We start from the raw sequence: 24,965 nt of genomic DNA on the forward strand, positions 1-24,965 counted from the left end.
TGAGTAAATATGTTTCTACTTTCAAATGTAAAGACGGGAAGACACTTCATAAAATGTCTTTGTAAACCACATTTACTGTTTTTTCCGTCTCGAGCTAGAATGTAAAGATTGTCTGCATTACTGACCCGCGAGCAAGCTACATACATTTCAGAGAGAGAGAGAGTGTGAGAGAAAGACACCTATTGAATGTTTATCTAATTTTTTTATGAGAGCATATTTTCATTAAATAAATCATGAAATCATTCAACGATAAAAGCTGTTTATTTAACTAAGCGGACGGGTTCGCTCCAAGGAGAAAATTGACGCGGCGAGACCTCGTGGACATAGAGAAATGACACACACTCACTATTTGTGTGGCTATGTAACATGATTTATTTCTGCAATTTAAATTGTAATATACAAAAAAGGTATTGAAAATTGAAACAAATATGGCGACACTATAAACTGTCAGGATCTTTATTTTTTTCTTACTCTCTACTTAGTTCCTTACAATAGCAAAACTTAATGGCTTCTAATAATGCGTTGCATTTTTTGCTTTTAAAGCGTGTTTTTTTAGTTTTTATTAACTCAGAATCGAGATAAAATATCCAATTGTGAATCTAAACCATCCTCACTATTTGTGTGGCTATGAAACATTATTTTTTTTCTGCAATTTAAATTGTAATATACAAAAAGGGTATTGAAAATTGAAACAAATATGGCGACGCTATAAACTGTCAGGATCTTTATTTTTTTCTTACTCTCTACTTAGTTCCTACAATAGCAAAACTTAATGGCTTCTAATAATGCGTTGCAATTTTTGCTTTTAAAGCGTTTTTTTTTTTTTTTTTTTTTTTGTTTTTAGTTTTTAGTTTTTAGTTTTTCTTAACTCAGAATCGAGATAAAATATCCAATTGTGAATCTAAACCATCCTCGAATCCCCGTGAACTCTCACACAAAATTTCATCAAAATCGGTCCAGCCGTCTAGGAGGAGTTCAGTGACATACACACGCACACAAGAAATATATTTATAAAGATATATATATATATATATAACCTCCAATATATACCACACCCATAATATTTTTATAGACTTTGAAATTGTGTATGGTCCCGCCCCACCTACTTTCTGGGTAAGACTAGCTGGATGTTATATTATAATGTTGTATTTAATAAGCTCTGCTGCTATGTAACGCCGAATCAGCAGTGCAAGGTAAAGAAAGAGCTCCATGCAATTTGGAATGTACATATTTTTCATGATAACGCATAACAGACAGGTTATAAATTTTCTGAAACTGTAAAAGAGTGACTCGCGATAATATGTTTAAAATAATGAATTATTACTGAAACACAATTTATTTACGGAGCAATGTTTATAACAATTGATTATTACTTCAGACGTTTCATTATATTATGAAATTTCCAATCATAAACCACCAATATTGCCATGACACAAAAACTATCGAATTCATGATCAAATTATTTCACTTTAGGTTTTTATTACCTAAGGTATTCTTTTGGAAATTTTCTATACAATACCTATGCCTAATTAAGGTTCCTGACTAATAATGAAAATTTTTATTTTTAAATACAATTTCTCTCCATGGTGGCAGAAAGGAGTTGGGGGAGAGAAAAAACGCCTTTATGAAAAAAATCTGCATACTTACGGAAAATTTCTTGTATATCATTTCCAGAAACTTACAAAAAAAAATGAAGAATTTTTTGAATTTTACAAGACTGTCATTGAATAACGACATTATTTTAACGTTCATAATTTTTTATAAAGTGGCATGGTTAAAAAAAATATTTTCTTTATGGCTGCTGCACCGGGTACAAACAAGCTAAGAAAACTTTGTTTGTTTAGACTTGAACACTAACAAAAGTCAGCAATCCATCATAATTAATATTTTTCTATAGTGTTCGGATAAGCAAGCGTGTGAAAAATTTGTGAATATTATAGACTTTTCATCATGCAGAATATGATTTTTAAGATTCTAAGTTTATTATTCTATTTCCGGGGTTTGTTTGTCATTTTTATACTTCAATTTAAAATTATGTGTGGTACAAATATCTAAAACGCAAAACGAACGAGCTATTTTGTGGTTATACAACGAGAAAAAATTATATGAGCGAGTCTTTCAAGTACTCGCCAGGGATGTGTAACATCTAACCTCGGTAACGAGTAAATACATGTGTTCTCATTTTTCCGAGTACACTTATAATACGAAACTCGGACACGAAAATTAACATAGAATTCTTTAAATTAATGCTGAGCGTGATAAATATAAGAAAATTATGTTTTTACCACATTTATGTACGTGAATCACACGTAGTTTCCGCACCCGCCGCTAGAATTCGTTGCGAGAGCAGCTACGTTGACTATAAAATCAATCGATTTGTAGAGTGAAATGTTAAACTATAAATGAAACGGCTCCGATAAAACTGAAGAAGACTTGAAATCAAATAATAAACTCCAGCTTTATACCTAATGTTCACCAAGGAATTTTATTAAAATACAGTCCATCTTGTTAAAATTCAGTGAATAGCCAATACTGTAAAGTTTCCCCTTTGGCTCGCGCCGAAGATGGCTGACACTAAAATCATGGAGGTTGGTTAAGCGCATGGGAATTTTCCGTCTGTAGTTTTAAAATACGGAGGAAAATTCGTTTCCAGAAATTTCATATCAGGCCACAGTGAAGTTGCAAATTTGACGTTTTATTTTCATGATGGTTTCAATAAATTTACTATAATATAAACAATTGAAAACCACAAAAAATATATAAAAATTTAATGTGGTATTCATCTGAAGGCAATAATACTACTCATCTACTCTGAAATTTATTTCATCTGAAGGCAATAATACTACTCATCTACTCTGAAATTTATTTTCCAACTATTATAACAACACAACCTGAGAGAGGTGTCGGCTGTAATCCATTTTACTCTGGAATGCCTTATCAAGAATCTATCGGTCTAGTTGAGATAATGTGTTTTTAATTTTATTTTGGTCTCGACATGATTAAAAGAAGTGGTTTTAAAGCTATTTTTATCGTATGCAAATAAAAAGTTTAAGAGAAAATATTTTGTGACATGTAAACTTTGTTATTTCTAGTGTAATGCGTTTTGAAATACTCCAATGGAAATTTTCAACCTTTTACTATAGGAAAACTGTTTTAGTTGAAAGTTTTTAATACTTATTACTTGAATGAAATGAAATGTACATTTTGCTCCACAAAGTCAAGTGCAAACCCCTACCAGTTATTACATTAGTGACGTCACAATTCTCAATTAGCACACACGAAACAGTAATGCCGTTACAAACACGGAACTGATGTACACGCGTTAAATGACACTATAAATTCCAAATAACGTTTTGTAAATTGCATCGATTTCTCGACTACAACCACAATGCCATCTCCTTCTCAACGCTATTCACATATGCCATCGACTTACAGTTACAGGTTACATCATTTATGCCGTTTCTGATACAACTCCTGGGAAAAAATTGCACGATTCACAACTTCGGCACATTCCGCTTGCGGATATATTTATGGTGTAATATAAAACAATATCTCAGCCAAACATAAATAACAAAGTGAAAAAAAGCCCAGCATTAGTTAAAACTATTATGTCAAAATATTTAATGGCAATAGATCTACACATAGTATGATAATAAATATGTTACGTTGTGTCCTAAAAAGTGTTTATTAATAAACAAATTATATAGTTTTATTTGCAGCATTTCTTCTCTCTCTCTCTTAAATGCAATTAAGAACACTTAAATTGCTTAAACATATATCCAAAAAAAAGATTAATGCTCTTTCCATGCTTTTATGTGCATTACTATGACATTATCACAATGCTAAGAAGTAGAATTTTAAGACTGGAAATAATTGACACTGAAACACCTCATTTTATAAAAACAAATACACAAATTTCTGAGTAATCAACTTATGACACTAATCCGTATGCCATACTTATGAGTTAAGATCTGATTTTTCATTATCGTTTCACGAAGTAAATTATAATTTGTTTAGTTTTCTGTGATTAAAGGTTTAAAACACTGACAAAAATGTTCCGTATTTTTTTTCTTTTATAGCAATACTAGCAGACCCAACAGACGTTGTTTTGTTCAAACGTTTTAAATTTGAAAATTTACAGGAAATTTCCCTGAATATAATCGCAGCACCATCTGCCGGGTCGAACTGAAAAATATTTTTGAATATTCGATAACGCGACCACAGCGCTTCCGACGGGATCCTATGTAAAACATCGAACGTTCATCAACAACATAAATTTAATTAATTAATTAATTAATTACAAATATTATTTATCGGCTTGAATTGTGAATCTAAACAATTTTTAAATCCACCTGAACACACACTTTAAAGTGGACCCGACAGACAGTGTCCTGTTCAAACGTTGTAAGTAGTATATAAATGGGGCTACTGGGACTGGCTTCTGGCTGTGGATGGTGCGGATTGTGATTGTCTGTCCGCCATCTTGGATTTTGACGTCACGGCAGCCATCTTGGACGAGCGTAACGGGACACAGCGTAACGGGACATAACGTAACGGGACATAACATAACGGGACAAGTAGATCACGGCGGCCATTTTGGATCCGCCATCTTGGATCCGCCATCTTGGATGACGTCATTTTGTTATCTCGAACATTCCAGCATTTTGTTTTCCGCCATCTTGGATTATGACGTCACCGTTGAAATTTCCGTTACGTCCGCCATCTTTAACTTTTTTATTTATTATCCGATTTTAATGAATTTTTTTTTTAAATTTATAAAAAAATTCAATTAATAAAATTTTAATATATATTTTTTTAAAAATTGAACTTTTTAGACACGGAGGTCAGAGTCCTCGGTTCGAACCCGACAGAGGCAAAAAAAATTAAAAAATGGCGACCGATCCTTCCCCCTAGGTGACTGCAAGCAGACTGACCCCCACCACTTATGTCAATGCACATATACCATCAGGTAGTATGACGTCATGTCCGCCATCTTGAAATTGAGACGCCATCTTGGAAATCTTTATTTAGTATCCGATTTTAATGAAAAAAATTCCAAAATTCATCAAAAAATTAACGTATTTGAATTCTGTTTGATAATATCGATGTACGTCCTTGGTTCGATTCCCGTCGAGAGTAAACAGTCGATCCTTCCTCCATGAAAGCTACCTAGACTGATCTATCACCACCAATACCAAGGTATATATATCGTCAACTGGTATGACATCATTTCCGCCATCTTGTCTTCATCCACTGGAGACCACCATCTTGTTTTCGTCTGCTAGAGTGTGCCGATATCATGTAGTATAATTACCACACCTTTGACCTCGACCTTGAAATTTGACCTTGACCTTGAAATTTGACCTTGAAATTTGACCTTGACCTTGAACTTTGACCTTGACCTTGAAATTTGACCTTGACCTTGAAATTTTACCTTGACCTTGAACTTTGACCTTGAACTTTGACCTTGACCTTGAACTTTGACCTTGAAATTTGACCTTGACCTTGAAATTTGACTTTGACCTTGAAATTTGACTTTGTCCTTGAAATTTGACTTTTTCCTTGTCGACCATCATGGATCCGTCATTTTATGTTTAGTACATGCTACCAGGAACTACCACCTGCTGGAGTACTCCATCTTGTGCGTGTACTCGTATTATAGAGTACATTTCCATTTGGATAATTTTATTCTAACCCGCTACAGTGCAGTAATCATTTATTACCGAGGTGCCCCCGCCATCTTGAAATTCGGCCGCCATCTTGAAATCATGTAATAATGTAGCTAGAAAAGCAGGAAAAAATCCAAAATTCATCAAAAAAATCACTCATTAATTTACATATTGATTTGATCCGCTCCAGTCCTTGGTTCGACCCTCGATCGTTACAATAATGTTTAATTTTATGAAAAAAATAATAACTTCAATAAACCATGTTCAACATTCTTAAAGAGACTTTAAATCCTCTACTACCATCATCCTATAAGCCATCAAGACCACCATATTGGAAATTCGTAATTGTAATGCTAGAGATTCGGGAAAAAGTTCAATATTCATTAAATAAATTCGTAATCTATATACTGATTGATTAGATCGACTAAGGTCCTTGGTTCGATCCCTGGCCGATACAAAACAACTTTAATTTCAAAAAAGTACCAGAAAAATGTAAGGTTCGAGAAATAAAACACCACAAAGTCTTTTACAAACATAATATTTACTACACAATTTCTATCCTACTACAGGATCACTTGTGAAAGACAGCAATCTTATTAACATTTAGCTTTGCATAGACGTGCAACGACTACTTCTTAGCTCCAACAGCTCCAAATGCTCCAACAGCTCCAAATGCCCCAACAGCCTCCAAATGCTACAACAGCCTCCAAATGGCTCCAACAGCTCCAAATGCTTCAACTACCTTTTCTTTCAACAGCTCCAATGATATTGGGCTACAATGCTACGAGTCTAAGAGACAACGAGGCTACAAGGCTACGAGTCTAAAAGGATCTAGCTGGTTCCGAGTTATACATGGCTGAGAGACTGCATGACTAAAAGACCGCATGGCTACGAAACTACATGTCTATGAAGCTACATGGATACAAGTCTACTCGGCTCCAACACGCAATGTACACACAGTACAAACACAGGAAAACGAAAAGTACACACAGTAAAACGAAACGTACACACAGGAAAGCGGAACGTACACACAGTACACACAGGAAACGGAACATACACACAGGAAAACGGAATGTACACACAGGAAAACGAAATGTACAAACAGGAAAACGAAAGTACACACAGGAAAACGAAAAGTACACACAGGAAAACGAAATGTACACACGGGAAATCGGAACGTACACACAGTACACACAGGAAACGGAATGTACACACAGGAAAACGGAACGTACACACAGTACACACAGGAAAACGGAACGTACACACAGTACACACAGGAAAATGTAATGTACACACAGGAAAATGTGGTGGTGTCCTGAGACCGAAGCGATGGAAACGTCGTGTTATAATAAATAAATCTGATCAAGCTTGTGATGATCGCTGGCTAGATGATGAAAGTAACCCTGAGGATGGTGTTAAAACGGAAGACACCAGAGATCATAATATTTATAATAAACAAGCAATGAAGATGGTGGCAGAAGAGATTGATTCCACATCATGGAAAGATCCAAAAATATTGGTTGACCGGCTAAGACTGATGGTGGCATCTGTTCGTAGAGGAAACTACTCGCATATCGTGGAAGTATCGTCCATACTGTAAGAACTTCGGAACGCTGGCTACATACAATAATCATTTGATTAACTGTCATGTGTGTACTAATGAAAAATAAAATGAATTATTTATATTTTAAAAAAGTATGATTTATTTCTTGTATCCTGATTTCCAAATAAGCCTGTGTTTCCGCTACTGTATGTGTGATCATTCCGTTTCCTGTGTGTACTGTGTGTACGTTCCGATTTCCTGTGTGTACATTTCGTTTTCCTGTTTGTACATTTCGTTTTCCTGTTTGTACATTTCGTTTTCCTGTTTGTACATTTCGTTTTCCTGTGTGTACATTTAGTTTTCCTGTTTGTACATTTCGTTTTCCTGTTTGTACATTTCGTTTTCCTGTTTGTACATTTCGTTTTCCTGTTTGTACATTTCGTTTTCCTGATTGTACATTTAGTTTTCCTGTGTGTACATTTCGTTTTCCTGTTTGTACATTTTGTTTTCCTGTTTGTACATTTCGTTATCCTGTTTGTACATTTCGTTTTCCTGATTGTACATTTAGTTTTCCTGTGTGTACATTTCGTTTTCCTGTTTGTACATTTCGTTTTCCTGTTTGTACTTTTCCTGTTTGTACTTTTCGTTTTCCTGTTTGTACATTTCGTTTTCCTGTTTGTACATTTCGTTTTCCTGTTTGTACTTTTCGTTTTCCTGTGTGTACTTTTCGTTTTCCTGTGTGTACATTACATTTTCCTGTGTGTACATTACATTTTCCTGTGTGTACGTTCCGTTTTCCTGTGTGTACTGTGTGTACGTTCCGTTTTCCTGTGTGTACATTCCGTTTCCTGTGTGTACTGTGTGTACGTTCCGATTTCCCGTGTGTACATTTCGTTTTCCTGTGTGTACTTTTCGTTTTCCTGTGTGTACTTTCGTTTTCCTGTTTGTACATTTCGTTTTCCTGTGTGTACATTCCGTTTTCCTGTGTGTATGTTCCGTTTCCTGTGTGTACTGTGTGTACGTTCCGCTTTCCTGTGTGTACGTTTCGTTTTACTGTGTGTACTTTTCGTTTTCCTGTGTTTGTACTGTGTGTACATTGCGTGTTGGAGCCGAGTAGACTTGTATCCATGTAGCTTCATAGACATGTAGTTTCGTAGCCATGCGGTCTTTTAGTCATGCAGTCTCTCAGCCATGTATAACTAGGAACCAGCTAGATCCTTTTAGACTCGTAGCCTTGTAGCCTCGTTGTCTCTTAGACTCGTAGCATTGTAGCCCAATATCATTGGAGCTGTTGAAAGAAAAGGTAGTTGAAGCATTTGGAGCTGTTGGAGCCATTTGGAGGCTGTTGTAGCATTTGGAGGCTGTTGGGGCATTTGGAGCTGTTGGAGCATTTGGAGCTGTTGGAGCTAAGAAGTAGTCGTTGCACGTCTATGCAAAGCTAAATGTTAATAAGATTGCTGTCTTTCACAAGTGATCCTGTAGTAGGATAGAAATTGTGTAGTAAATATTATGTTTGTAAAAGACTTTGTGGTGTTTTATTTCTCGAACCTTACATTTTTCTGGTACTTTTTTGAAATTAAAGTTGTTTTGTATCGGCCAGGGATCGAACCAAGGACCTTAGTCGATCTAATCAATCAGTATATAGATTACGAATTTATTTAATGAATATTGAACTTTTTCCCGAATCTCTAGCATTACAATTACGAATTTCCAATATGGTGGTCTTGATGGCTTATAGGATTATGGTAGTAGAGGATTTAAAGTCTCTTTAAGAATGTTGAACATGGTTTATTGAAGTTATTATTTTTTTCATAAAATTAAACATTATTGTAACGATCGAGGGTCGAACCAAGGACTGGAGCGGATCAAATCAATATGTAAATTAATGAGTGATTTTTTTGATGAATTTTGGATTTTTTCCTGCTTTTCTAGCTACATTATTACATGATTTCAAGATGGCGGCCGAATTTCAAGATGGCGGGGGCACCTCGGTAATAAATGATTACTGCACTGTAGCGGGTTAGAATAAAATTATCCAAATGGAAATGTACTCTATAATACGAGTACACGCACAAGATGGAGTACTCCAGCAGGTGGTAGTTCCTGGTAGCATGTACTAAACATAAAATGACGGATCCATGATGGTCGACAAGGAAAAAGTCAAATTTCAAGGACAAAGTCAAATTTCAAGGTCAAAGTCAAATTTCAAGGTCAAGGTCAAATTTCAAGGTCAAGGTCAAAGTTCAAGGTCAAGGTCAAAGTTCAAGGTAAAATTTCAAGGTCAAGGTCAAATTTCAAGGTCAAGGTCAAAGTTCAAGGTCAAGGTCAAATTTCAAGGTCAAATTTCAAGGTCAAATTTCAAGGTCAAGGTCAAATTTCAAGGTCGAGGTCAAAGGTGTGGTAATTATACTACATGATATCGGCACACTCTAGCAGACGAAAACAAGATGGTGGTCTCCAGTGGATGAAGACAAGATGGCGGAAATGATGTCATACCAGTTGACGATATATATACCTTGGTATTGGTGGTGATAGATCAGTCTAGGTAGCTTTCATGGAGGAAGGATCGACTGTTTACTCTCGACGGGAATCGAACCAAGGACGTACATCGATATTATCAAACAGAATTCAAATACGTTAATTTTTTGATGAATTTTGGAATTTTTTTCATTAAAATCGGATAATAAATAAAGATTTCCAAGATGGCGTCTCAATTTCAAGATGGCGGACATGACGTCATACTACCTGATGGTATATGTGCATTGACATAAGTGGTGGGGGTCAGTCTGCTTGCAGTCACCTAGGGGGAAGGATCGGTCGCCATTTTTTAATTTTTTTGCCTCTGTCGGGTTCGAACCGAGGACTCTGACCTCCGTGTCTAAAAAGTTCAATTTTTAAAAAAATATATATTAAAATTTTATTAATTGAATTTTTTTATAAATTTAAAAAAAAAAATTCATTAAAATCGGATAATAAATAAAAAAGTTAAAGATGGCGGACGTAACGGAAATTTCAACGGTGACGTCATAATCCAAGATGGCGGAAAACAAAATGCTGGAATGTTCGAGATAACAAAATGACGTCATCCAAGATGGCGGATCCAAAATGGCGGATCCAAAATGGCCGCCGTGATCTACTTGTCCCGTTATGTTATGTCCCGTTACGTTATGTCCCGTTACGCTGTGTCCCGTTACGCTCGTCCAAGATGGCTGCCGTGACGTCAAAATCCAAGATGGCGGACAGACAATCACAATCCGCACCATCCACAGCCAGAAGCCAGTCCCAGTAGCCCCATTTATATACTACTGTTGTAAATCCAAAAATCATAATTTAAAAAAAACTATAAATTAAAAAATACAAAACTTCAATTTTAAATATACTTTAAACTATAATTACTATAAGTAATTTAAATTATATAAATGTTATAATTTATTTTACAAACTTATATTTTTATTTTCAAAGAGACATCAATACGTCATAAGTTGCATAGAATAAAATGAGAACTAACAATTTAAAAAAGTAGGTTAAGTTGATTGTTATTGAATGGACGTCTATACATAATTAAAAGTAATGAAAAATCGTGTTAAATACTCACTTTGATACTGCACCTTACATATTTTGCACAATGTATATTTTTTATTACATTTTAATATGTAGAATAAAATGAGAACTGACAATTTAAATTTGGAGGTTAAGTTGATTGGTATTGAATTCACGTGTATATATAATTAAAATCACGAAAAATCATGTAAAATACTCACTTCAATACTGCACCTCACAAATATTTTTAATTACAATTTAAAATGTTATTTCAATAAATAATAATATAATAATCTCAATAACCAATTCTATTTTAATTTTAATGTAATAACAACAATTCATAAAATCCATCCAAAGATTAACAACAACACATAAATAAATACACAACACACACATATATATACTGTAAACCTAAACCATTCAAAGATCAGCAACAATTTATAAATAAAAAATTAATTAAATAAACATTTTCCAGTGGACCAAATTGTGAATATAAACCATCCTCGAATCCCCGTGAACTCACACAAAAAATGTCATAAAAATCGGTCCAGCCGTCTAGGAGGAGTTCAGTGACATACACACGCACACAAGAAATATATATATATAAAGATATGAACGTGAGAAGTTATTTTATTGGTTGTTTGAAATGTATGTGAAAAGTGGCTAAATAACGCCCTAAAATCCTATATCTGCGCTTGACTACGGGGTGTTATTTCCGTCAAAGTAAAACCTCGCATTGCCAACACCACACAGCCAACACTCAGAAAAACAAGACAGGCGATGTCTAGACTTATAGGCTTTCCCGTGCACTACAATCTGAACACTTTTTAATTACACTGCTAAATTAAGTCCTCCGTCTGTAACCACACATGCTTTAATGCCTACTCATCAAAGGATTTCCTGTCAGCAAACGAATATTTATTTAACGTTAAAAGCCGGTATTCCAAGAATATGCTACAACTGTACCCTAACCGTATTACTAGTGCACGATAAGACACTGCTAGTCCCTTATTGTATTTAAACGGGGTTTGGTGTCCTATCCATTGCCGATCTGTTGCTGGAATTCTGCAAATGCGCAGAGCTCACTTTTTTTTTTTTTTAATTCGTCCATTTGGCGGACCCGCGTTTGGCGCCATTAACTCGTATTAAGTCATTTTTGTGATCGGGGGGCGTACCAAGCGTGTTGGTGTGCCAAATGAAACTTTATGATATCGAAACTATCCTGTAATAAATTCTGTACACTATAATAATCATATCAAGAAATAATCACAACTTAAAAAATTATAGATATATTTTTCAGGAAAAGTAATAATAAATATGTTTTAAAACCGACGAAAACACCCAACTTTGCACGTGATTTTCAATGAAATTGAAAAATAACCCGTGGAATATAAAGCCATATTAGATTATGGCATTTGGTTAAAAAATAAAAAAATATATATAAAACTGGTATAATTACAGCAGTTAATGCAAATGTTCGTAATTATTTTCACGTGCGTGGCAGTTTAAGGTTAAAAATGAAAATAATTGAGTAAATATCTGGTGATAAGCTTTTCAAACAAACAGCAGATGTATAAAGGCTATCGTTATAAATTTACAGTAATAAATAGTCCATAAAATGGCAATAACCATAAAATTAAACAACAAACATGGCGTGTGAGACCAAGCCTGAAGGCACCCGCCTAGTCAGGGGGATATTGTGTTAGTGAGGTGGGGTATGTTTCACGCACTTTGGTGCTTCTAGCGCAGTAAAGCCTTTAAGCGCAATGCTTGGCGCGTAGTCTTCACGTCGTGCATAAGGCAACTATGATATTTTAGAGTAACCGTAACAGTATATAGCGGAAAAATCAAGATAAAGGTGTAATGAAAGTCAACAAGTGATTTAAAAAAATATTTACTGGGCTTTTCATGTCTAGAAATTACTCTCCTAAAAATACAGCGTAAAAACTAAAGACGGAAACATGACTACTTATTCGCCTCAATGTATTTTTTAATATTGTTACGAACGCGGGAGACAAGGGCGCTGCACGCGCCAGGTACCTCAGCGGCCTGTATTCTCCGCACTGCCACTGACGTCAGGCACGCATGCCTTTGGAGATTACAACTGCCCGGCCTCGCCATCCCCCGGCCCCCGCGCCCTCCTTCCTCAGCGCTGTTATCTATCCCTGAGTGGCCTGAGACTATTCCGTGGGCTTACAGAGTCCGCCGCGTGGAATGTCGTGAATAAGCGCCGATGTTCTGGACGCTTCGAGCGTAGGCCCGGGATGACGTGACACGTCACCACCATTCCAGTCGGTTCCAGAAAGACAGCCACGGGTATAAAAGCGGCGACGCCGGCCTCCACGGCGGTAGAGATCCAAGAAGCGAAGTGCGAGTTCGGAGACCGGCGCAGGCGCGGAGCGACGGGACCGCGCGAGTGAGACCGAGTGGCGCGAGACTGTGCGTGGACAGGCGCGAGTTAAGGGGCGAACCCCTGTCGAGCCTAGCTCCAGTGATAATAGTAAACTGTGCACTGGACAGATATTTAGTGATTTGTGAACAAACATTAAGTGTAGTTAGTTAATTAGTAATGTAAATATTAGTACAAATAAATCTGTATGAAATTAATTGGGCTGTTCCTACGAAGCCCCATTTCCCCAATCGTGAGATATTTTTCGTAAACAGGCCTCACGCGGGTATCGTCAGGAGTTTTCAAATTGCGTGATTTTTTTTTCTGAAGCTCTGCATACCGTATGCGTGCCCAGGTGTTTAAGAATACCAAAGTCGTCCCAGACACAAACTAGTCTGTACGACTTAACGTTTACTCAAATTTGGACAGTTTACCAAAGTATTCATTTTACCACAAATTTCACAACAGACACTTGCAAAGAACCGCATGATTAGAGGCACGGAAATATGCGAATATGCAAATATTCGTACTCTTGCACTGTGTTCATGATTGGACGTCAGTTATTTGTTAACGTCCCTCTACGACCGTAAGCCAATGTGCCGTTTAATGTTTCGGCACTCGTAAAATAGTAAAAATATTTTTGTTTTCTTTACCTAATAATTATTTTATATTGAGTCTTATAATGTTTGCTTGTGTTTTATTACATTTTAAACTTAATTTAGTTTTTTTATTTAATTTTATTAATGATATTTACTTTAAATTTTGTATTATATTCCATTAAGGACACAATGCTATTTTTCGTTTGGCTTCAGTCAAAGCCTTCCATTTCTTCGCCGGATGTCCTGCGCTAGCCTAAGAGTTTTTAGTAACGCCCGCCTGTCCGCCGTGTCCCGGCGTGCTGTCCACGTGATTGTCAGCAGTTGCTTGCAGTTTCTCCTCGCTTCTTCACGTGATTTCATATAAAAAATCTGTACTCTAGACCATTTTTTTTCCTGGAGCATTTTTTTGGTACCGTCCACGCAACCTGGTGGCAGTTCGGTAAGCTTCCGATGCTCCATTGTTTCATAATTACTTACCCGCTTCGTCCGTTGTTCTCGGCATTCGCCAAGATGGCTCCAGTCAGTGATGGTGGTTGATTGCTGTACTCATTAGCACTATATATATTTTTTTTAGACATCTCACGTAGAATTATAGAAGTGGTGTTTTTATTTGGTTTTCCAAGATGAAGTGAAGTTCAGTGTAAATTTCTTCAGCCTCCGATTTCGGTAAGTCACGAGAAAGCATGAGAGAGAGTGAGAGTAGAGTTTTTTTATTTGTTGTTGCCTTTTTAGATTTAATATTTGTTTTTCTCCAACCTTATGTTGCAGGAGGTTAACGTTTTGGATCCTCTTCAAGTTATTTACGTTCTTCACGTTTTGGGTTATTCTTTAACCTGGCTTCTAAAATATATTTAATTGAATCTACGTCCTTGTCGGCCCTGGAAGCATGGTTCTGCGCCGGCTGCTGTACGAGTTTTCGTCTTGAACCTGTCACGGATATTTCTCATCATCAGCTAAGTCCATTCCTTTTTTTTTTAATGCATTTTTATTATTGCTTGTCGTCCAAACGTTTCGTCACCTAACGCTTACAAATGAAACAGACTTTCGTCGCCTAATGTTGGGCAAAAGATTTTAATTACCTAATGTTTCCAAAAAGACTTTAATTACTTAAATTAAGTATTTTAGTATAATGTTTTGTTTTGTTCTTGAAGAAGTTTTTAGTCTACATTTAAAGTTATAGACTCAATTAGTAAAATCTTAATTAAGGATATAACCTTTTTTTTAAATGTTATAAAAACTAAATAACTAATATCAAGTAATTTTTAACATTATTAGCCTGTAATTTGGGTGAACCCTAGGTTTACTATTGATAGCAAATATTCAATTTTAATGAGAATTTTATGACTTTTTTGTTTACATCTTTAGATGAGTCATTGTTTATTTTGTTTAGCTTATGTATTTTCTAACTAAATATATCACCACTAATAGATGAAGATACGTATGTTGTTATCATTTATTAAGCTAAGTTCCTCTGGACTTACGTTATTATTATTGATGAGGTGTATTCTGTTGTGAGGCTGGTTTATCCTGACACGTTTCCAGTAAAGCATTTTACTTACATAAACAAATAATTTTATAATATGAATATAAATTTCATTATAATTTGGTAGCAGTAACAGTCAAATCAAAATCAACTAATAATAATAAAAACAACCAGACGTCACACCAACGATGCCCAGGTTGGGGAGACGTAAACCAATCGGGTAGTGCCGATTAACGAGAACAAAAAGGTTCTCACTTAGAAAAACTATATAAATACTACATAAACCCTATATAAACATTTAAACACTACCAATGGGAAAGCATACGTTGGTACAGCAAATGCAAGGCTTTGAATTTCAGCCTGACGCCAAACGAATTGGCCAAGTTTCCGGGCCTCTACACATCATGTTTGTTGGCGAATTTTGACAAGCACATGAAGCTGTTTACTTGGAGTGCTGACAGAGAGAAATGGCACTACTTTAAAGAATCGTCAAATTCGAGGGTGTTGCGTGGCACGGCGAGACAGCCCCGGTACTAGCCTGAACTGCTAGATGGAGGTTGTATGTAATTGGGCCAGACCACATCAGGCTCTCTGGGTTCCTGAGAAGTCCCTGGTGATACTCTTGTAACGGGGAATTCCTTCGAGTCGGACCACAGGTCAGGCCGAATGGTTTGAGGTGGCGAGGGGGGTTGACGATGGTTCCGGGGTGGGTCACCTCAGGCTCTCGCCGTAGCTGCTAGTCAAACCACTCCAAGTCGCGGTGAAATGGCGTATCCACTTGCCAGCGGCGGGAGCGCACGCCGGTGAACCCAGCGCCCGGCGGAGTGCACTCCGCGGCGCCCTGCGAGCCGGGCGGTGCGCGGTGCGGTGCGGGCGCGTGCCTCCCATTACAACACGGCACTTTCAGCCGGGACACGTCCTCGGGGCTTCAGGGGGCTCTGGGGGTGGACCCGACACCCCGCATACCAACCAGGCGGCACACACAACCCCAGTGCAATTGAACATTTCAAACACACTGATGCTGTTCAGCTGTTTCAACAAATAATGTATCATTAAAAAAAGTACACTTATTACTCCAAGATCGCAGTTTCCTTAACTTGAATTCATTTAAAGGAGTTTTAAAACACTTAGACCTTGAAATTATACCTACATACAAGGTAATCAAAGAATTTACTTTCAAATTAATTTTTGCGTGGTTTTGTCATTTTACTTCCCCTTTTTTCTGTAATCATATATATTTTTTTTAAAGCAGCTCAAGCCAAACGCTACTAGCAGGCGACGTATTTAATATGCACTTTATTTTCCATTATGCGTCCTAGCTATAGTTTTAAAAAATTTATAAGTGAAGAAAATTTTTTTTCGTGATTTATGTCATTTCAAATTATTCGGGCTAAGTTTTTATTATAAAAAAAACTATAAATATGCAGCACATATGAATATGGTTAGTGCTCTTGGCACCCAGTTATAAACTAGAAGTGTTTAACCAATCACGTGAAACCAACCAAAGGATGTGACCTGTTTTGAACCAATGAAAATTCTAAAAAGGGTTGAATGTATACAACGTAAGTTGAGTCAAGCCTGGAGTGAAAAGAATCTGCTAAATAATCGTGGCCATATTACTAATGCTTTAACATAGACAATTTTTATTTCAAACCACCTGTAACCATAAACGTCAAAATCAAGTACTTATAAAATCAAGATAATAACACATGTGTCTGCCTGAGCGATTGATAAATGAGAAGAAAATTATCTTGGCGTCCACAAATATTTATTTCATAAGCTAATCCTGAGGGCTATACAGGGAGGGGAATTAAATATTAACCCCGCACCGAGTGTCTCTGAATTCTGTGAATTTTATGTTATGGTTCAGATGGACAGGTAGCGCTGCCACATTGGAAAGATACTAGAACCTTTATTCCTCACAGATTGGTTCTACTATTGACTGGGCTTATACGATCCTTTGGGCTTGATATTATACATACATTGATATCAAACCAATTACACGCCTAGACAACATTTAAACATTTTGGACTCACTCACTGTAAACCCTTTTTTCAAAAGATCACACTAAAAAAAATTGAGATGGAGAATGAAACACTATGAGAATGGAGAGTTACATATCGAAAGATGATTGAACCGAAAACGATAAACAAATCCAACCACATGTCATTGCACAAAACCTTTCTTGAGAAAGCATAAAGTCAACTCAACAATAATCTTGGTTTTAAGCTGAATTTTACAAACCAATAAAAATAAAGATCTTAATGTTATATTAACTTAGATTACACATTTGTCGTCACATGTTTACTTGTGCAGTTATTCCCAGGGCTGTAAATTATTTTTAGCTCCCAAAACCTTTTCTCTGTGTGAGAAGTTAGACCTATGGAGGATATTCGCTTCTTGTAATTTTTCACTGTGATGGATTTCATACCGCAATTATTTTTTTCGGAAACAGCTTAAAATCCCTTCCATTACTTTGGCACTTTGTGAAATGAATACGCCCTGCTACAAAAAAGAAAACAATATTGTTTTCCTTGTCAGCCGTCGGACTGCTCGCTCGACCTGACAGACAGACGCCTACGGGGGAAGCCCTGACCGGCGTCCGAAGACAGCCATTAACAAATGACCAGCGGCGATGGACGGAATTTGTTGCCGTCAGGTTGGTGCTGCGAGAGAACCATGGACTAATGGCGAGGCAAACCTCGCGCGCAAACAATGCAGTAAAAAATAATTTGTGACGGCTACTTTGAAGTCTCATTCGCCACAAAACTTAAAAAAAAAAAAAAAAAAAACACGTGACACGTTTTCGAAGCTACAAATATATATTTTAGCAAGTTTGTGAATGTTTAAAATTTCGCGACTAGTTCGCTTAAATACGTACCGCATCAAAATGCAAGCTTATTAAAAAAGAACGAGCACATATCAAATCTCTATTTTTGAGGGCTGAAAAAGTTTTCTGTTTCATTGGCCTCTAGGATGGACTCCACAAGTCCACAGTCCCCTGCGTTTTTCGTTTTTATTTTTCATGCTTGTCTGGCGTCCTCTTAAAATATGGACATTAATGGGTAATGGGAAATTAAAATTGTATTAGCATGTATATTAAAATGCTGGTCAATACTAATTTCAATTCATGATTTAATTTTAGAAAAACGTTCAAATTTTTTACTGCCACGTATAATTAAGCGATTTAACAGGAATTTGATCTTGAGCATTTATAAAACTGACCGGAAGATAAGTTACCAGGTAAGAAAAGATAAAACAGCAAAACGATCGACGGATTTAAATTCCGGGTTGGCTTGAAATTTTGATTTTGAGACAGTTATTTTTTATAATTTTCCGGGGTAGGGCTGCCACGAAAGTAAATAGCTCGAGGTCTCGCAAAGTCATAGGCCACCTCTGTCCACATTCTTGCGCAAATGTCACGTGTTCACTGGCTGCTTACTTGTGAATCTTCTTACAGCTTCCTAACTTTGTTTTTTTCTTCTTCTTTCAAAAGTGTTTGTGAACAACTTCACGTGTTTGTCGGTGTTCGTAAACGAACATCAAGTGTTGCTGTGTAAGAGACATTTGGAAAATGGGTACCTGGATAAACAATCTTACTTTCGTCGATAAATGTAAAATTTGAGACAATAAAGTCGTGACATCGTTACGTAAAATGCTCTTATTGGTATGTATGGCACATCTCGATTGGACGCAAGATTCAACATACATCGCTCTGCGTGCATTTCGTACTATATAATGGTTCATCGAATCTTGGGCTTTTTTTTTTTCATTACTTGCATAACAGTGAAAAAATTAGAAGCTTTTGTGGGCGTGTCAAAAGTGGTGTACGAAAACAAACAACGGAAATCGTAAAACGAGTGCAAAATGGAAGTTAAAAAGGTCGCGATGTTTATATTCATTGTGTAGGCACACATCCAAACTTGCACAGAAAATAAATTATGTACTTTAACAAATTATTCCTTTGGAAACAGTGGCCAAGAAATAGTTTGTAATACTACAAGCAAGATATTGTAAATTTGTACAACACATGGAAATGGTATACATGATATATAAAAAACGTTATTTCTAGATAACACTGAGTATTTATTTTACGAAAATTAGCGCATAATTATATATTTATGTTTCATTCAAGCATAAATATTTAAACCATGGAATAGATAATCGAATATTCAATAATTGGATTTGATATTTTAAAATAAATATTAATGTGTTCAGTTAATAATGGTAAGCTATTCAGGGAACGGTTTACAAATTAATTTCACTATTGGAGGTACTGGGACTACACAACTCATAAATAACCGGGTAAGAATTAGAACCCAGTAGGTACTACTGCCATTACTATTTTGTAATGATACAGTTGTTTTTATACAAATGTACAACTTTACAAATATCTGTAATTTTACATGGATATTTCCGTTCCATTAAAAAAACTGGCAGTGTGTAAACTTAGTAAACTTATGAGAAATAGTATAACTTTAATTCACGACGTGTGGGTACAGCCTTAGCCAATAGGAAGATAAGCATGTCTTATACAAAATCCTTTTACCAATGTATCTTGCAAACAAAATGATGGTTTAGATTCACTAAAATGTTTCCTTAAACCTGTCGGACTACCACAAAGGTACAGAAATCCCGTTAGTTTACCTCCAGTTGCCAAGCCAAGCTGGCGGAAATGGCGTACAGTCGTATAGCAGGGGTCAGCAGGCTTTCGAGTGAGATGAGACAAATAATACGTAAACAGATTCTACAATTTTTTTAGAGAGCTGTAACTATCTACATGGAATTTGAAGACAATAAAAAAATCAAAATATTTCATTCACAAATTTAAAATAAACTCTCAAGAATAAAGGCTACTTAAAAAAACAAGTAAATTTTAAAAAATATATACATAGTAGTCATTAAAAGAGGTCCACTGATTAAACAAGAAAACCTAAATTATTTTAATTAATTATTTTTAAAAAATCACTTGTGCGGTGGCGGTGGCGGTGGGGTGGTTGGGTGCGAACACAGGATGAGCGATGAGGACATGCTTTGTGATTGGTCCATTTGATTTGTTGGGCCTTTTTTTTCGTTCTGTAGCAGCGCAAAGAGTTGCAGAGCCGCAAAATCCCATGAAAAAAGCCGCATGCGGCTCGCGAACCGCAGTCTGCCGACCGCTGGCACAGGCCAACGAAATACATCACATAATAGACCCAGCACGAAACAACAAACTCGAAGCTTCTACGTTTCTACTTATTTTCACCACACGTTTCTCTTAAAATATGTACGTGTATATAAATAACAATTCTAAGGTCGTAATATATGTACACATACTTACATGCATGACTACATAAATTTTATTTTACAGACATGTGTAACTAGTTTTCAATTTTTTTTTAAACGAACTCTCTATGCTACAGATTGTTTAACTAATCAAGTAAGGTGGGCGCACTACAGAGTACTTGTATCTGTGAGTTGTGTGAATCAATCACAAATACTTATTATTTACTTAAAAAAAAAAAAAAAAACAATATGAATAGTTTGAAACATAAAATTGTGTCACAATTCAAGATATTGTAAAAAAAAAAAAACTCAACTGTGTAAGAATCATAAAAAAATTATCAATATAATTTGGCTTTCCAAAACAAAACAAACAAACACACACACATTTGGCCTTAACGCAAAGAAAACTGGTAACATGTTCACAAAAAAATCTTCAGATAAATTAATATAAGGCACTCAAAATAACATAGACACAATTGGATGAAATAAATAAATATCCATATTCTTGATATTAAAAAAATATAATGGTTCAAAAGTATGTATAATTGTTTCAGATTAGAAACTGTTTAAAATAAAATTAATAAACATTTAAGGAACCTAAAAATTTTTAATACTTTGACGGCTAAGTCTTAGGATGAAGAGCAAGCCATCTTATGAACAGGACATCTTAAATTAGTCATACAAAGATGCAGTATTTCAATGTTGACAGTAAAGTATTTTCAAATGTTATTATATTTCACTCGAATAGTTTGTAAGCTATTAAGTTATCAAATGAAGAGAGTTTCAGCTCTAGAGCACGGCTTACGAATAATCTTATCGTCGGCTTCACTTGGGCTTAAGCTCAGTCAGCCGAGATAGCTTGATGAGCTCACAAACTAAATTTCACAGAATTTAAATTACGTTTGCGAGGCCTATAATCAGAGATCGTCAGATCCTGACTTGCTATCTCAGTTCACTGTCTCTTTTCGCCGTTTCCTAAATTAGCTTCCAGCCCCGATGGCCGTGATAAACGCTGAAAATTGCCGATAATATCGGCAGAGCCTTTATTCACCATCAACTAGGGAGGGTTCATCTTCGTCATTAATATTCTTAGAAAACCTTTAAAATTTTATAAATATATATTAAAAATTCATCTCTATATGACGCCTACGAAATAACAAGTTGCAAATACATATAGACACAAATTTTACTATTATTATAACATAAAAAATGACCAAATATTAAAAAAATTATATTAAGACCATTAATAATCTATTTTCACATTATATGCAAAAATATCAAAATAAAACAATTTCAATCCTTCCCATTGAGTCTAAAGTATTTCAAAACACCAATGAGTAAAATGTACACAGAGGTTAAAGAAAACTTGACAATAAAATAATGGAAATGAAATTAAACTTATGTACATACATATTTACTTACAAACTTACGTTCTTAAATACATACATATAGATACATACCTACATGTAAACATATATACACTTATTCATACATTCACCTATATAGATGGGCGCACGTGTGTGTGTTAATTTAAAACCTTTTAAGCTACCTGCAACACATTTAAAGAACTACATTTAAAAAGACCTAAAAACTGTTTTGAAAAATTATTAAAAAAGTATCTTTAGAAGAAACCACTCTTAGCTGTTTCATCTTGACCTCAAACGGCAGTGATGGAGGCATAGATAACTCTTTGTCTATGATTTACATGTACGTATATATTAACTGATTCTTATCTTGTGCGTACGAGTTTAAAACTGACACGATTTGTCATCACAGCTGTCAAAATCAGATTGTAAACACTGGTACGTGCCTTTGTTTACTAAGCACAAACGATAATCATTCACCACTTATGAAGTACCGATATTAACTGAAGTGAAATTTGGACAATTAAGGTTATACGAGGTTTTATAACCTCAACAAAATATTCTATTAATTATTCTTGCACTGGGGAAGATTGATTTAAAATGTTTATTTGGATATGTGTCATTGCTGGTTAGGCTACACAGAATGTCATGGCTAGAGACCTGCTAAATTCGCGGTTTCGATGGCCTTCAGGATAGACTGCACATACCCCTGTACACTCGGGCAAATAACGCAAGTTCATTGGCTGCCGACTTGTAAGTCGTCTCAGCTGGTTTGTCTGTGATTCGATCCTTCTTTGGTTGAGGGTTTATAACTGGTTGAGATTCGTCCAGATGAACAGTAAGCCAATAGCAAAATTATCTAATAGGTATATGTGTTTGAATTCTAGTCTATCACCAAATGAATCCGCGAATTTTGCAGGTCTCTATAGTCATGGATAGTCCTCAGTAACGGACAAAAAAGAAGAATACGCAAACACACACAAAACAAATTGTGCCTGAGGACTGGAACCAATCTCAGTTCCCGAAACGTCACACACAAATGCTGTGTCTAGGGTGTTAGTTCGTGCTGTAGTCGTTGTGTTGCCTAGATTTATCTGTTTGGTATCAAAGTTTGGTTCATCTGTTTTTCACTGATTTGTCCTAGGCAGGCTTTTGTCTTTTATTTACTGTTAAAATTGATAGCAGGCTTTCGAGGCCATTGTCTGAAGTAGCTTGGCTTTTTAGTTGCAGCCCCATCCTTGCGAATAATTCACCGACGTTTCGGTCGACGTTGCAGTCGCCATCATCAGGGAACAGTTACCTACTGAGTTACAGTTACAGTTACCTACTGCAATTACAATCACCTACAACTACAGCTACAGTTACCTACTGCAGTAGGTGATTGCTCCCTGATGATGGCGACTGCAACGTGGACCGAAAATTCGGTGAATTATTCGTCAAGGACGCGGCTACAACCCAGAAGCCAAGCTACTTTTATTTGCTGTTATTTTTGCAACTGCCTCGTCGTTGTCAGCCCAATGTGTTCGGTCTGTGCTGACTGATTCCTTCCACGGAATACTGTCTGCAATCTATGCATGTGAGTTTTGGCATCGGCTGGATTGGGCCTTTTTGTGTGTGTGTGTGTTCGTATTAGTCTTTTTGTCCGTCATTGAGGTCTATTTATGATATACAGTACAACCGGCAATTGCGTATGAGGTAGGACTAAGGGCAGGCAATTTTCGCGAAAACATGTGAACGCCTATTAGACTGCAACAAGGTATACCCGCACAAGCGGTTTCTTCCTTGTGATTGGCGGCCGTCTGCGAGAGAAGCCGTTGCCCCATTCGACCGAGCCACTCAGGACGCTTTGGTTTTCGCAATGAATTTACTGTGATTGGTTCTGTGACTGTCGACATGTACCTTACAGAAACCCACCCAATCACGAAACACAGACGATGCTAGTGTTTCGGCTTTCAGCTATAGAGCATCCCACTCTTAGATTGCAGCATGGAAGTAAATGGGCGCATTCTCTCTCTCTCTCTCTCTCTCTCTAACACACGCCGATTGCCGTTAGCACTGTCCTTGTTTCTTCGTGCGTTGTTGCCAAATATCAAACGAAATTTAAAATTTTAATTTTTGGACCAAGCTTTTTTTCATATTGTATAGAATCAAAATACGCATCAGGAAATGCTTATTTTGAATACTTAACAATACTTTAAGTGTCCGAAAAAATTAAAAAAACATAACTTATTCGCTGCGAACTGTTTTGAAGTATTCCGATATGTTTCACATAAAAAAAAAACCTACATGTGTATTTCATTCAGATTTTTTTTATTAGTAAATTAATGCCTTAGGACGCCACCGAACAAATGTTAAGACAAAAACTGTACAGGTTTCACTTAAATAATTTTTTTAATATATTGAAATGCATTTTCTCACAAACTGACACATCAAAAAGTTGACCCGCGGAAAATTTTTTTTCTATTAAAGATAGATGGGGGACGAAAGCGAGAAAAATGTTCACAATGAATTGAATTAGTTTTTAAAAGCAGCGCCATCTCAATTGCTTCTACAGTTTCCGTGGAAATAGCTGTTAAAGATGTGTCTTATCAGTACAAGAGCGCACGCTGCCGTCGTAAGAGGAAACAGGGCCGTGTGTTTAGATAAGTGGGGTTCTGTCCTACAAGCAATTTCAAATACATGGCTTCCTTAGTCAACAAAAAATATTATAATCGATTCTTGAACATAATATTTAAAATGTATGAAATAAATACGAAGGAATTTAATAGCGATCATGGTACAAAATTTTGAATTACTTTTCTATCCTTCTCACCAAGCATCTTATCAAACATTGTTTTAGACAAAGTTTTGGAAAATAATTATGATATTACTACAAACAATTTAAACAGATTTGATAATGTGTCTACTAAGGCAGTTACGTTTTTTTGTCCGGTGAAATTTTTTTCGAACCCATGCAGTTATGGCTGGTCGTATCAAAAATGTATTTAGAAAACATTTTTCGGCATTAGGTAATCCGAGTTATCATACGTTAAAACGGATTCGATATTATTCATATTATGGGAGTTGTTGCGATTTTTCTGTTTTTCAAAAAATCTTCCCCATTTCGAACCAAT

Source organism: Bacillus rossius, assembly GCF_032445375.1.
Source record: "Bacillus rossius redtenbacheri isolate Brsri chromosome 9 unlocalized genomic scaffold, Brsri_v3 Brsri_v3_scf9_1, whole genome shotgun sequence".
NCBI classification, from domain to species: domain Eukaryota; kingdom Metazoa; phylum Arthropoda; class Insecta; order Phasmatodea; family Bacillidae; genus Bacillus; species Bacillus rossius.